The sequence below is a fragment of the Mauremys mutica genome, chromosome 21, assembly GCF_020497125.1.
Source record: "Mauremys mutica isolate MM-2020 ecotype Southern chromosome 21, ASM2049712v1, whole genome shotgun sequence".
In the NCBI taxonomy this organism is placed as follows: Eukaryota; Metazoa; Chordata; order Testudines; family Geoemydidae; genus Mauremys; species Mauremys mutica.
In genome coordinates this window covers 25,053,349-25,067,536 of record NC_059092.1, presented here as the reverse complement: position 1 = coordinate 25,067,536, position 14,188 = coordinate 25,053,349, and the positions used below count along the sequence as shown (strand labels likewise).

The 14,188-nt window shown below is 49.3% G+C and overlaps 1 protein-coding gene across 4 annotated transcripts in view; it reads left to right on the top strand.

Moving 5' to 3' along the window:
* The window catches only part of LOC123354317 (class I histocompatibility antigen, F10 alpha chain-like), a 67,510-nt gene that overhangs the window by 52,356 nt on the left and 966 nt on the right, over positions 1 to 14,188 (top strand). For 2 of the 4 annotated variants that reach the window (XM_044996224.1, XM_044996220.1), the window contains one exon: positions 4,974 to 6,859. The exons of 1 other annotated variant lie outside the window; for it this stretch is intronic. The gene's annotated coding sequence lies outside the window, so the exon portion shown is untranslated. Of the gene's footprint in view, positions 1 to 76; positions 117 to 4,973; positions 6,860 to 14,188 lie in introns of those variants that run through there. One more of the 4 variants, XM_044996221.1, reaches the window with a different exon arrangement.

Below are 14,188 nucleotides of genomic sequence, written 5' to 3'. Positions count from 1 at the left end.
CCCTGTAAGCCATGTCGTCAGTTGCCCCTCCCTCCGTCAGCACAACATCAGACAATCGTTTCACGCCTTTTTTCAGCGCAGACACCATAGCACTGGGAACATGGAGCCCGCTCAGATCACTGCGGCAGTTATAAGCACTGTAAACACCACGCACATTATCCTGCAGTATATGCAGAACCAGAACCTGCAAAAGCAAAACCAGGTGAGGAGGCGACAGCAGCGCGGTGACAAGAGTGATGAGGACATGGACATAGACTTCTCACAAAATACGGACCCCGGCAATGTGCACATCATGGTATTAATGGGGCAGGTTCATGCTGTGGAATGCCGATTCTGGGCCGGGAAACAAGCACAGACTGGTGGTACCGCATAGTGTTGCAAGTGTGGGACGATTCACAGTGGCTGCGAAACTTTCGCATGCGTAAGGGCACTTTCATGGAACTTTGTGACTTGCTTTCCCCTGCCCTGAAGCACCAGACTACCAAGATGAGAGCAGCCTTCACAGTTCAGAAGCGACTGGCGATAGCCCTCTGGAAGCTTGCAACGCCAGACAGCTACTGGTCAGTTGGGCATCAATTTGGAGTGGGCAAATCTACTGTGGGGGCTGCTGTGATCCAAGTAGCCAACGCAATCAAAGAACTGCTGCTATCAAGGGTAATGACTCTGGGAAATGTGCAGGCCATAGTGGATGGCTTTGCTGCAATGGGATTCCCTAACTCAGGTGGGGCGACAGACGGTACCCATATCCCTATCTTGGCACCAGAGCACCAAGCCAGCGAGTACATACATCGAAAGGGTACTTTTCAATGGTGCTGCAAGCCCTGGTGGATCACAAGGGATGTTTCACCAACATCAACGTGGGATGGCCAGGAAAGGTACATGACGCTCGCATCTTCAGGAACTCTGGTCTGTTTCAAAAGCTGCAGGGAGGGACTTTTTCCCAGACCAGAAAATAACCATTGGGGATGTTGAAATGCCTATAGTTATCCTGGGGGACCCAGCCTATCCCTTAATGCCATGGCTCATGAAGCCATACACAGACAGCCTGGACAGTAGTCAGGAGCTATTCAACTATAGGCTGAGCAAGTGCAGAATGGTGGTAGAATGTGCATTTGGACATTTAAAAGCGCACTGGCGCAGCTTACTGACTTAGATAGACCTCAGCAAAACCAATATTCCCATTGTTATTACTGCTTGCTGTGCGCTCCACAATATCTGTGAGAGTAAGGGGGAGACGTTTATGGCAGGGTGGGAGGCTGAGGCAAATCGCCTGGCCGCTGATTACGCACAGCCAGACACCAGAGTGGTAGAAGAGTACAGGAGGTTACGGTGCGCATTAGAGAAGCTTCGAAAACCAGTTTCAGACTGGCCAGGCTACACTGTGAAAGTTCTGTTTGTTTCTCCTTGATGGAAACACTCCCCCCGCCCCCCCCCGGGTTCACTCTACTTCCCTGTAAGCTAACCACCCTCCCCTCCCCCCTTCGATCAGCGCTTGCAGAGGCAATAAAGTCATTGTTGCTTCACATTCCTGCATTCTTTATTAATTCATCACACAAATAGGGGGCTAACTGCCAAGGTAGCCTGGGAGGGGTGTGGGAGGAGGAGGGAAGGACAAGGCCACGCTGCACTTTAAAACTTAAAAACTTTAAAACTTATTGAATGCCAGCCTTCTGTTGTTTGGGCAGTCCTCTGGGGTGGGGTGGCTGGGTGGCCGGAGGCCCCCCCACCGCGTTCTTGGGCATCTGGGTGAGGAGGCTATGGAACCTGAGGAGAAGGGTGGTTGGTTACACAGGGGCTGCACCAGCGGTCTGTGCTCCTGCTGCCTTTCCTGCAGCTCAACCATACGCTGGAGCATATGAGTTTGATCTTCCAGCAGCCTGAGCATTGACTCCTGCCTTCTGTCAGCAAGCTGATGCCACCAATCATCTTCAGCCCACCACTTACTCTCTTCAGCCTGCCACCTCTCCTTGTGTTCATATTGTGCTTTCCTGCACTCTGACATTGCCTCCATGCATTCTGCTGTGCTCTATCAGTGTGGGAGGACAGCATGAGCTCAGAGAACATTTCATCCCGAGTGCGTTTTTTTTTGCCTTCTGATCTTCGCTAGCCTCTGGGAAGGAGAAACATTTACAGCTGGTGGAGGGGAAAAAAGGGAGCGTGGTAGTTAAAAAGACACATTTTATAGAACAATGGGTACATTCTTTCACGGTAAACCTTGCTGTTAACATTACATAGCATGTGTGCTTTCATTACAAGGTCGCATTTTGCCTCTTATTGAGGAAGGATCTGCTGGTTTGGTGTGAGAGATCACTCATGCAGGGCCAGGCAACAGAATTCAGCTTGCAGGCAGCCATGGTAAGCCACAGTCTTTTGGCTTTAGCCTTCATAACATATGGGGATGGTTTCAAAGAGCAGCGCCCTCATTTCCCATACCAAGCAGCCATTGGGTTGGCCGTTTAACATGGGTTGGAAGTTTAAAAGGAGGGGCTGTGGTTTCCGGGTTAACGTGCAGCACAAACCCAACTAACCCTCCCCTTCCCCCCCTCAATTCTCTGGAATGATGGCTTCACCTCCTTGCCCCACTGCCGGGCTAACTCATAGACTTTAAGGTCAGAAGGGACCGTTATGATCATCTAGTCTGACCTCCTGCACAATGCAGGCCACAGAATCTCACCCACCCACTCCTGTAACAAACCCCTAACCTGTGTCTGAGCTATTGAAGTCCCCAAATTGCGGTTTGAAGACCTCAAGCTGCAGAGAATCCTCCAGAAAGTGACCCGGGCCCCATGCTGCAGAGGAAGGCGAAAAACCTCCAGGGCCTCTGCCAATCTGCCCTGGAGGAAAATTCCTTCCCAACCCCAAATATGGCGATCAGTTAAACCCTGAGCATGTGGGCAAGACTCACCAGCCAGCACCCAGGAAAGAATTCTCTGTAGTAACTCAGATCCCACCCCATCTAACATCCCATCACAGGACATTGGGCATACTTACCTGCTGATAGTCAAAGATCAATTGCTAAATTGATTGCCAAAATTAGGCTATCCCATCATACCATCCCCTCTATAAACTTATCAAGCTTAGTCTTAAAGTCAGATATGTCTTTTGCCCCCACTACTCCCCTTGGAAGGCTGTTCCAGAACTTCATTCCTCTAATGGTTAGAAACCTTCATCTAATTTCAAGTCTAAACTTCCTAGTGTCCAGTTTAAATCCATTTGTTCTTGTGTCCACATTGGTACTAAGCTTAAATAATTCCTCTCCCTCCCTAATATTAATCCCTCTGATATATTTATAAAGAGCCATCATATCCCCCCTCAACCTTCTTTTGGTTAGGCTAAACAAGCCAAGCTCTTTGAGTCTCCTTTCATAAGACAGGTTTTCCATTCCTCGAATCATCCTAGTAGCCCGTCTCTAAACCTGTTCCAGTTTGAATTCATCCTAACGGCGGGGAACATTTCTGTTCAGCCACAGGCAAACAGCCCAGCAGGAACAGGCACCTCTGAATGTCCGCTTAATAAAACCACCCTATTTCAACATGAACGATATCACTCTCCTGAGGATAACACAGAGAGATAAAGAACAGATGTTGTTTGAATGCCAGCAAACACTGGGACCATATGCTGCAATACTTTGTTCTGCAATGATTCTCGACTACATGCTACTGTCCTGGCATGGTAAAGTGGTAGGACAGAATAAGGCTGCCCTCCCTAGAAACCTTTTGCAAAGGCTTTGGAAGTACATCCAGGAGAGCTTTATGGAGATGTCCCTGGAGGATTTCCACTTCATCCCCAGACACGTTAACAGACTTTTCCAGTAGCTGTACTGGCTGCGAATACCAGGGCAAATTAATCATTAAACATGCTTGCTTTTAAACCATGTCTAATATTTACAAAGGTATACTCATAAGAGGTCCCTTCTCTGCCTTCAGGGTCCGGGAGCCCGCCTTGGGTGGGTTTAGGGGTTACTGGCTCCAAGCCCAGGGTGAGAAACAGATCCTGGCTGTTGGGGAAACCGGTTTTTCCGCTTCCTTGCTGTGAGCTATCTTCAACCTCCTCCTCATCATCTTCCTCGTCCTCAAAACCTGCTTCCATGTTGTGTCCTACTCCATTGACGGAGTCAAAGCACAGGGTTGGGGTACTGGTAGCTGCACCCCCTATAATGGCATGCAGCTCATCATAGAAGTGGCATGTTTGGGGCTTTGACCCGGAGCGGCCGTTTGCCTCTGTTTTTTTGGTAGGCTTGCCTGAGCTCCTTAATTTTCATGTGGCACTGATGCGAGTCCCTGTTATAGCCTCTGTCCTTCATGCCCTTGGAGATGTTTTCAAATGTTTTGGCATTTCGTTTACTGGAACGGAGTTCAGCTAGCACGGATTCATCTCCCCATACAGCGATCAGATCCCATACCTCCCGTTTGGTCCATGCTGGAGCTCTTTTGCGATTCTGGGACTCCATGGTCACCTCTGCTGATGAGCTTGCCACGCTGGCCAAACAGGAAATGAAAATCAAAAGTTTGCGGGACTTTTCCTGTCTACCTGGCCAGTGCATCTGAGTTGAGAGCGCTGTCCAGAGCGGTCACAATGGAGCACTCTGGGATAGCTCCCAGAGGCCAATACCATCAAATTGCGTCCACACTACCCCAAATTCGACCCGGCAAGGCCGATTTCAGCGCTAATCCCCTTGTCGGGGGTAGAGTAAAGAAATCGATTTTAAGAGCCGTTTAAGTCGAAAAAAAGGGCTTCATCGTGTGGACGGGTGCAGGGTTAAATCGAGGTAACACTGCTAAAATCGTAGTGTAGACCAGGCCTTAGGCTCCAGGAACAGACTTGAGGTGAAAACTTTGTCAGCAGGGTTAGAGATTTTGTCCACTGAACACTGCAGCCACTTGGGTGACCGTACCACAGCAGTGTGCACTGTCATTGCAAAACATTATGGCAGGTTCCCCTTAACAGACGTTGCCTGTGTTTAATTTCTGCAGCTTAACAGAGCCTGTTGGAGTCTGTGCCACAACCTGAGGGGATCCCAGAGAGGAAGATGGATGAGCTCTGCTCTGTCTCCCTACAAGAACCAATCAGCCTCTCCCTAGCTTTTGCCTGGCACTTGGAGCGTCCCGTGTGGGATTTCTAGGCTCATCTCTCTGCTCACTGACCCCTTTTTGCTTTTCAGATGTAATAGTTTTCTGTAATAATGTTTTATATGCAGAAAATAATTTCCAAAAATTTAATGGATAAAAACCCCTTTAGTAAGAGTTTAGTATTTGCTACCTTTAGTGTGTGCACTCAGTGCTCTGTGCTGTGCTGTTTGCACACCCTGTACCATACGCTAGATATGTGAGCAGTAACTGCTTGTGTTTATATGGTGGGGGATGTATTTTTTTTCTGTAGAATTTCATGATTATAAGATGGTAAATGCCCTTGTAAACTCACAGCTGGTAGCGCTGTTGCCATCCTCAGCTGAGGACGTCTGTTGGACAGGAATAAGTGTCTGCGATTAGTTTATAAGTGCCTCTAATGTCCTTTTCACCATTCACAGAGCCATAGAAATGCTGGGCTAGTAGGGACCTCAAGAGGTCATCAAGTCCTGCCCATGATCTCGGGTACCACCTAGTAAACCTAGACCATCCCTGACAGGTGTTTGTCCAACCTGTTCTTAAAAGCCTCCAGTGATGGGGATTCCACAGCCTCTCTAGGCAACCTGAAGTGGAGCATTTTTCTAACGTTGCATATGTATACTGTGTGTGCCTTAGTTTCCCCCATGTGCTGCATGTCTAGCCAAGGTGGGAGGGGGCGTCTATTGTTGCAGGGAACGAGGTGTGACCCAGTCCAGCAGCCTGAACCCCAGACCGTGGCCTGAACACTTTGTAACTTAGCGACTGATGACCCAAAGGCCCATCCCAACTTGGAGCCAGACAGTTATGGGCAGCAGAGAGAACAAAAAGCTGAAGAGAGAGTCTTTGCCTAGGAAAGAAGACAAAGGATGGAGGTGGGGCCTTGGAGGTGACACAGGGTGGGCCGCAGAAAGGAGGAGTCACTTCTGGGCTGGGAACAAAGAGCGGCCTGAGCCCATCTGGACGGGGACAGACCCAGATGGACGCCCCTGAGAACGTCTTGTGCTGTGCTCCAGACGTACAATAAACACTTCTGTGTTGCACTGGCTGAGAATCACTGCAGGCTAGAGAGAGGCAGGCATGCTGAAGGCTTAGATGTGCAGTACTGGGAGGCGGAGGAGAAGCCTACAGCTTAAACCCCGAGCAAAGAGTGTGACCTTACGTAGGGTCAGTACTCTAAAGGGCAGTTCCTTCCAGGGACCATACGGAGCCAAGAGAGCACTGGCCTGTGAGTCTGTGACAACCTGTTCCACAGTGAACTGTCCTTATAGCTAGAACGTTTTTCCTAATGTCTAACCTAAATTCCCCCTTCTCCTACTATCAGTGCAATTGGAGAACAATTGATCACCGTCCTCTTCATAGCAGCCCTTAATGCAGGGGTAGTTAATTATTTTTTGTCAAGGTCCAAATTTCTTGGTCCAGATATAGTCACGGTCCAGACTCAAGAGAAACATTTTTCACACCACAAGTGCCCGTGTTCAATGAACACATACAATGCTGTGAAATATACCCAGGGCCTATATTGTTTATATTTTAGTGCATTAAATGAAAAATAAAACCAAACCCTTGTACAGCCTAAAATAACCTCTAAGAAAGATGTAATTTATCTGAAACTTTGAGAAAGTATTTAGAAAAATGTCAAATACATGCAAATATTAGCATAAAACTGTTGCCTGAAAGTATTTTTAAAGTTTTGTATGAGTTTTATCAAATCCAATTATTGTAGGCATATCTGCATATAGATAGATAAACATATTCAAAACTTTTTCAGCCTTTTGTGGTTTATTTACCATAAGTATCAGAGTTTGAAAGAAATATTTAGTACACCTGAACACTCTATCTTTTATGATTCAAGCCTTTCTAATAACAAATACACACTCACCACAACTCCCAGATCCTTGTCAGCAGTGCTGCTGCCAAGCCAGTTTTCCTCATTCTGTATTTATGCATTTGGTTTTTCTTCCCTATGCGGCGCACCTCACATTTGTCTTTATTGAATTTCATTTTGTTGTCTGTTGCGCAGTTCTCCAGTTTATCAAGATCCTTCTGAATTTTAGGTCTATCTTCCGAAGTGTTGGCTACCTCCTCCCACCCCCAACCCCCAGCAACTTGTGTCATCTGCAGCATTGATCAGTATGCTTTCTATACCTACAACCAGGTCGTTAATAAAGATGTTAAACACTGGACCCAGAACAGATCCCTGTGGAACCCTACTTAAGACCCAGGGCCGGCCAGAGTATTCAGGGGGCCTGGGGCAAAGCAGGGGAGCCTGCGGCGGCGGCAGCAGGTCCTTCACTCGCTCCGCGTCTTCGGCAGCACTGAAGGACCCGCTGCCGAAATGCCGTCGAAGACCCGGAGTGGCCAAAGACCCGGACCACCGCCGGGTGAGTAAACATTTAAAAAGCGCCTCTTGCCAGGGAAGGGGTTCTCGGCCAGGGCTCACGGGGGCCCTGCGGGGCCCAGGACCTCGGCCATCTTGCTCCCCCCCACCCCCCACCAGTGGCCCTGTTAAGACCTCCTCTTTTGCCCTCATAATTTAGAGCTCTCTCCTCCCCCTCTGGGTGCAATGACCCTCTAGCGGTTAACAGGACCTTTTTCCAGTGGAAGAGCCTTTATCACACAGTGGACATTCTTAACCATGTACATGGATTTGTGACGGGTTCAGTCACAGAGACCCCCCTGGAGACTGTCACTCGATGCACTGGGGTACCACTGAGAACAACCCTCCGGCCGGAACAGGTGCCCCTCCACTCCTGTCGTGCTGAGCCAGATGGTCCAGTCAGCTCCAGAGATTGGGCCATACCCCTCTGCAGTTCACAGAACCTGAGATTCACTCAGCCCAGGGGCTTCTCAGTTACCGGGACTTTCCCAGCGCCCAGTGCAACCTTTCTGGAAGCTTGAACCCCAAATAAATCAATTTTACTCTGTATGAAGCTTATACAGGGTAAATTCATAAAATGTCTGCACTCTATATCACCAGTAGAGAGAGATGCACAGGTCCCCCAGGTACCAATTACTTACTCTGAGCTTATTATTAAACAAAAGTGATTTTATTAAGTATAAAAAGTAGGATTTAAGTGGTTTCAAGTAATAACAGACAGAACAAAGTCACAAAGCAAAATAAAACAAAACACGCAAGGCTAAGCTGATGATACTAAGAAATCAGTTACAAATGTTAACTTCTCACCCAAGCTGTTACTTCAGATAAAATCATCCTGTCAGATCCTTTCTGTGACCTGAGTCCAGCCTGTTCTCACCCACCTCTGTGGTTAGTGCTTTTGTTTCCAGGTGCTTGCAGGTATCTTTATGGGGGGGGGAAGGGGGAGAGGCCATCTCTTAAGCCAGTTTAAGATTCTTATTGTTTGCTTCCCCCACTTTATATAGCACTTCCCTAAAGTGGGAAACCTTTGTTTGAAATCCCACCCCCCTCTGGAAAGGTACCAACTTCAAGAGGAATTTCAGTATCAGGTGACAGGGTCACATGTCTCTGTAAGACCCCAGCCTCCATTCTTCCTGGGTTAGCCCACAGGGACAGGAAGGCTTGCAGGTAAACAGGGCCATTCACAACTCATTGTTTCTGGAGCACCCTTAATGGCTTCCACTTAATATGTTTACATCAGTGATACAAGTTCGTATCTTATATTTCTAACTTTAGATATAAGAATGATATATGCATACAAACAGGAAAATCAAATTCAGCACATTTAACTTTTTCAATTATACATTACAAGAGACCTTTTGCATAAGGCATATTCCAGTTATGTTATAGTCACATTCATAAGCATATGGAGTGCAATGTATTTATTAGCAATCAACGATTAGTAGAATGCACACACCAAACATCTAACATTCACCACTCCCAATAAAGCAGACAGACATCTCCTAATGGCCAGTCAGTGTTGTGTCACCTGGGGCTCTGGCTTCTCCACAGTCTGGTCATGCAAGGGTTAAAAACCCTAGCAGTTCTGGTCTTGAGCTGTATCCCTGAGTTAAGTTCCAGTGAGCTTGTTTTCTAACCCTCATTATATAGTTAAAATGAGAGTTCTTCTTCTAATACCTTCACACTATGCCCTAGATCTAACCAATCATAACCCCTAATGGGCTAAAACAATTTCTCTAGCAACAGGAAAACCTTATAATTTCTACTCAGCAGCAAAAGCAACCTTTAACAAAAGCTCACACAGGCTCCCAGTAAGAAACTTGCAGACACACAAGGTTAGCTTGTCATAATCCTTTCCATTCCCGTGAATCTGTGATTTTACTGTATCTATCCCTGTTAGTAACGCTGCAGCTAATACTTCTCTCTCTGTCTAAATCAGGGATCTCAGACTCAAATCACCACGCGCACCACATGAGGACTAGTACATTGGCCCGAGGGCTGTATCACTGAAACCTTTTCATACAACGATACAAAAGTATAGTCAAAAATGAAAAACATGAAGAGTAACATCGTGTGCTATTAAAAGTCAATGTGGCCTGGTCTACACTAGGATCTTAAATCGAATTTAGCAGCGTTAATTCGAACTAATCGCTCAACCGTCCACACCAGGAAGCCATTTAATTCGAACTAGGGGGCTCCTTAGTTCGAATTTGGTACTCCACCCCGACAGGTGGAGTAACGCTAAATTCGCACTTGCTAGCTCGAATTAGGCTAGGTGTGGATGCAAATCGAACTTAGTAGCTCCGGGAGCTATCCCACAGTGCACCACTCTGTTGACGCTCTGGACAGCAGTCCGAGCTTGGATGTTCTGAGCAGCCACACAGGAAATGACCCGGGAAAATTTGAAATCCTTTTCCTGTCTGGACAGTTAGAATCTCATTTCTTGCTTTGACATCGGGGCGAGCTCCGCGGCACCTGCAACGATGCAGAGCTCTCCAGCAGAGGAGTCAGCCCAATGCAAGAATAGAAAGAGATCCCCAGCATGGACAGACCGGGAAGTCCAGGATCTGATCGCTGTGTGGGGCGAGGAGTCTGTGCTGTCGGAGCTGCGCTCCAACAAGCGTAATGCAAAGACCTTCGAGAAGGTCTCCCAAGCCATGACACAGAAAGGATACAGCCGGGATGCGATGCAGTGCCGCGTGAAAGTCAAGGACCTGAGGCAAGGCTATCAAAAAGTCAGAGCGGCAAACGGACGCTCCGGAGCACAGCCCCAGACATGCCGCTTCTACGAGGCACTGCATGCCATTCTCGGTGGGTCTGCCACCACTGTCCCACCAGTGACCGTGGACTCAGTGGATGGCATAGTGAGCCAGGACAGTTCCTACTCGATGTTCGCCGATGGGCAAGACGACGAAGGGTCCGTGGAGGAAGGCGCAGGTGACAGCGAACACAATGCCGCTTTCCCTGACAGCCAGGATCTGTTCCTCACCCTCACAGAGATCCCCTACCAACCCTCACCGGCCGTGAACCCGGACTCAGAGTCAGGGGAAGGATCAGGCGGTAAGTCGTATAAACAAGAAAATATTTATTTGCTCGAAAACATGTATACCAAAAATATAAATTCTATCTATAAATACTATATCTAAAAGTTTTTAATGGGAAACTAAACGAACAGTAGGTCTACACAGATTGGGATGGAACAATAGTCCTCCATGGACAATTCCACAAATGCTTCAAACAGTTCCTCAAATACCCTCCGCAGGAGGTTTCGAGGAAGAGGTGCCTTATTTGGTCCTCCGGTGAAGCTCACTCTTCCACGCCACGACATCCTCAGATACAGGGGAACCATCGCCTCTACCAGCATGGCCGCGTAGGGTCCCAGTCGGTGAAGTGCTTCCCTTAACATCCTTTCTTTCTGCACTCGAGAGACACGCCTCAGGGTAATCTCGTTACTGAAGTGCTGCATCTAATTAGGGCAATTAGCGAATAGTTACTGTTCTTAATGGTTTACTTATACTTTGCATAACAAAGCCCTGTGCTTAGCAGCCACGTGCTGTAGGCCACACAGGAAAAGCATACATTGATCTTTCCCCTGCAGTGTCGGGAGTGGCTGCAAAAGGGTCATAGTATCTGATTTCCAGATTGCCTTTAGCACGACGGCACAGCTATCCGTTAACTGATAAGCATAATGTACTGTAAGGCTTACCAGGACTCTCTGCTAGAGGGATTCTGCTATCTCTCCCGACTTCTCCGCTCTCCTGTTCAATGGCGCAGCCAATCAGAGCGTAGGCCAAAATGTTGTGCTTCTCTGGAGACCACGTGACACTTGTTGTCCGGTACGGTCTTCTTCATAGAAATTGACTAGACGGTGTTCACTGTTCGCCAAAATGTATCTGTACAAGGAAATCACTAACTTTCCCCATCACACAGCTTCGGCTCCTTCCCGGACTGCCCCGGCATCCCCCTCGCAGAGACTGGCAATGATTAGACGGCGAAAGAAGAAGACTAGGGACGACATGTTTGCTGAACTGATGGCCTGCTCCCGAGCAGAGGCTGCAGAGCAGAAACACTGGAGGGAGACCCTATGTGAGCAGCATCGCACACTCATGGAACGTGAGGATAGGTGGCGGCAGGAAGACCAGCAGACCACCCAAACGCTGCTTGGTCTCATGAAGGAACAAACGGACACGCTTCGTCGCCTTGTTGATGTCCTGCAGGACCGCAGGCTGGAGGACAGGGCCCCCCTGCAGTGTCTCTGCAATCGCCCTCCCCAGCCAAGAGGTCCTGGCCCCCCCTCACCCAAAAGTACAAGACGGAGGGGTGGTAGAGGCCGTGAGAACTGTCACTGAACCAGAGCAGAGCGGCCGTGTACCCCGCACTTCTCACGTTAGAAATTTGTAGAAGTGCTTCCCTTATAGGCTCAGCCAGTCCCAAATCCAAGGTTCATCCCCCCACTGTTTATTAGATTAATAAAAGATGTTTGCTGTTAATCACTGTTTCCGTCATGTCTTTCCTGTCAGAGGATTTTTCGGTGTATGGGGTGGACAGGGGTTTCATACTTGCACGGTATAGCCTACAGTACCAGGGTACAGACTTGGGGAAAGGATCAACTGCGGGGCACACACACACTGCAGTCAGTAGGCACCAGGGTCATTCTGTGTTGTGTATGCTGCCCCTGATCATTTCGTAATGTGTATGCTTGTCCAGGGTCCTAGCGCCTGCCACGCCATTACTGTGAAGGCAGGCTGCCCTTACGATGCACTTGCAACGGATCCACGAGCCTATCCGCTGCCCTGAGCCCCAACAAGAGCCCTCATCCACGGACAGATAGTCACCCTTCTCCCACACCCATCACCCCTTCCCACGCAGAAACCCGCAGCCCACTGCCGTCATCCAAACCCCTATGCAAAGAAGGCACCACTCGCCCCTTCCTGCAAACCCTCCCCTTCATGCAGAACCACTGTCATCCGTCCCCCACCCCAGAGACCTATGTAGGAGCAGGAGGATGTCAGTCCTCTATGGAGGAAGCGGTCTGTACGTCAGTGCACACCGTGCCCAGCACAGTATGCGTCCATGTCTCAACACCAGAACAGAAATGCAAAGTAAAAGAAAGATTTATTAATAATGAGTGTAACAATTAATTTGCTTAAAAACGTGCTTTGGAAGTGGGGGAAACTTGGAGAACGCGGCATGTAGCCGCAGATCCAAATCGACACAAACTGACACAGGCCCAGGATCAGTTTCTCTTGAAAGCAAGTGGAGAGTCATAGGTTACCCTGCTCTCCGAGGAAACTTGCTTTCAAAGCCTCCCGGATACAGAGCGCTTCCCGCTGGGATATTCTCTCGGCACGGGTGTCTGGCTGAGCGTAAACTGCAGCCAGGCGATTTGCCTCAACCTCCCATCCGGACAAAAAGGCCTCGCCCTTGCTCTCACACAGATTGTGCAGCACACAGCATGCAGCAATAACTACGGGGATATTCTTTTCGCTGATGTCCGAGCGAGTGAGTAAGCTCCGCCATCTCCCCTTGAGACGTCCGAAAGCACACTCCACCACCATTCTGCACTTGCTCAGCCGGTAGTTGAAGAGTTCCTTCTCTCTGTCCAGGGCGCCTGTATAGGGCTTCATGAGCCAGGGCATTAGCGGGTAGGCTGGGTCCCCGAGGATCACTGTAGGCATCTGCACATCCCCAACCGTTATTTTGTGGTCTGGGAAGAAAGTACCTGCCTGGAGGAGTCTAAAGAGACCAGAGCTCCTGAACACACGCGCGTCATGAACCTTGCCCGCCCACCCGACGTTGATGTTGGTAAAACGTCCCCTATGGTCCACCAGTCCTTGCAGCACCATGGAAAAGTAGCCCTTTCGGTTAATGTAATCGCTGGCCTGGTGGGCCGGTGCCAGGATAGGGATGTGAGTCCCATCTATAGCCCCACCGCAGTTTGGGAATCCCATCGCGGCGAAGCCATCTATGACAACCTGGACGTTTCCCAGGGTCACCACCTTTGAGAGCAGTTGCTCAACGATTGCGTGGGCTACTTGCATCACAGCAACCCCCACGGTAGATTTGCCCACGCCAAAGTGGTTCGCTACTGACCGGTAGCTGTCTGGCGTGGCAAGTTTCCAGAGGGCTATGGCCACTCGCTTCTGCACACTCAGGGCTGCTCGCATCCGGGTGTCCTGGCGCTTCAGGGCAGGGGACAGCAAGTCACACAGTTCAAGGAAAGTGCCCTTACGCATCCTGAAGTTTCGCAGCCACTCTGTGTCATCCCAGACCTGCAGCACTATGCGGTCCCACCAGTCCGTGCTTGTTTCCCGGGCCCAGAATCTCCGTTCCACAGCATGAACTTGACCCATTGCCACCATGATCTCCACTGCCCGGCGTACCCTGCTTTCTGAGAGGTCTGCGCCACTCTCCTCACCGCGCTGCCGGAGCCTCCTCGCCCGATTTCTCAGCAGCTGACTGTTGCAGAGGTGGACGATAAGGTGCGAGGAGTTGACAACGGCCATAAGTGCAGCGATGATCGCAGCGGGCTCCATGCTCGCAGTGCTGTGGCGTCCGCGCTGTCACTGACCAGAAAAGTGCGCGAACAGATTTCCCGCCGGCGCTTTCAGGGAGGGAGGGCGTTTGTGAGTGACGGTTGAATGATGACAGTTACCCAAAACCACCCTCGACACATTTTTCCCCCAGCAGGCATTGTGAGCTCTAC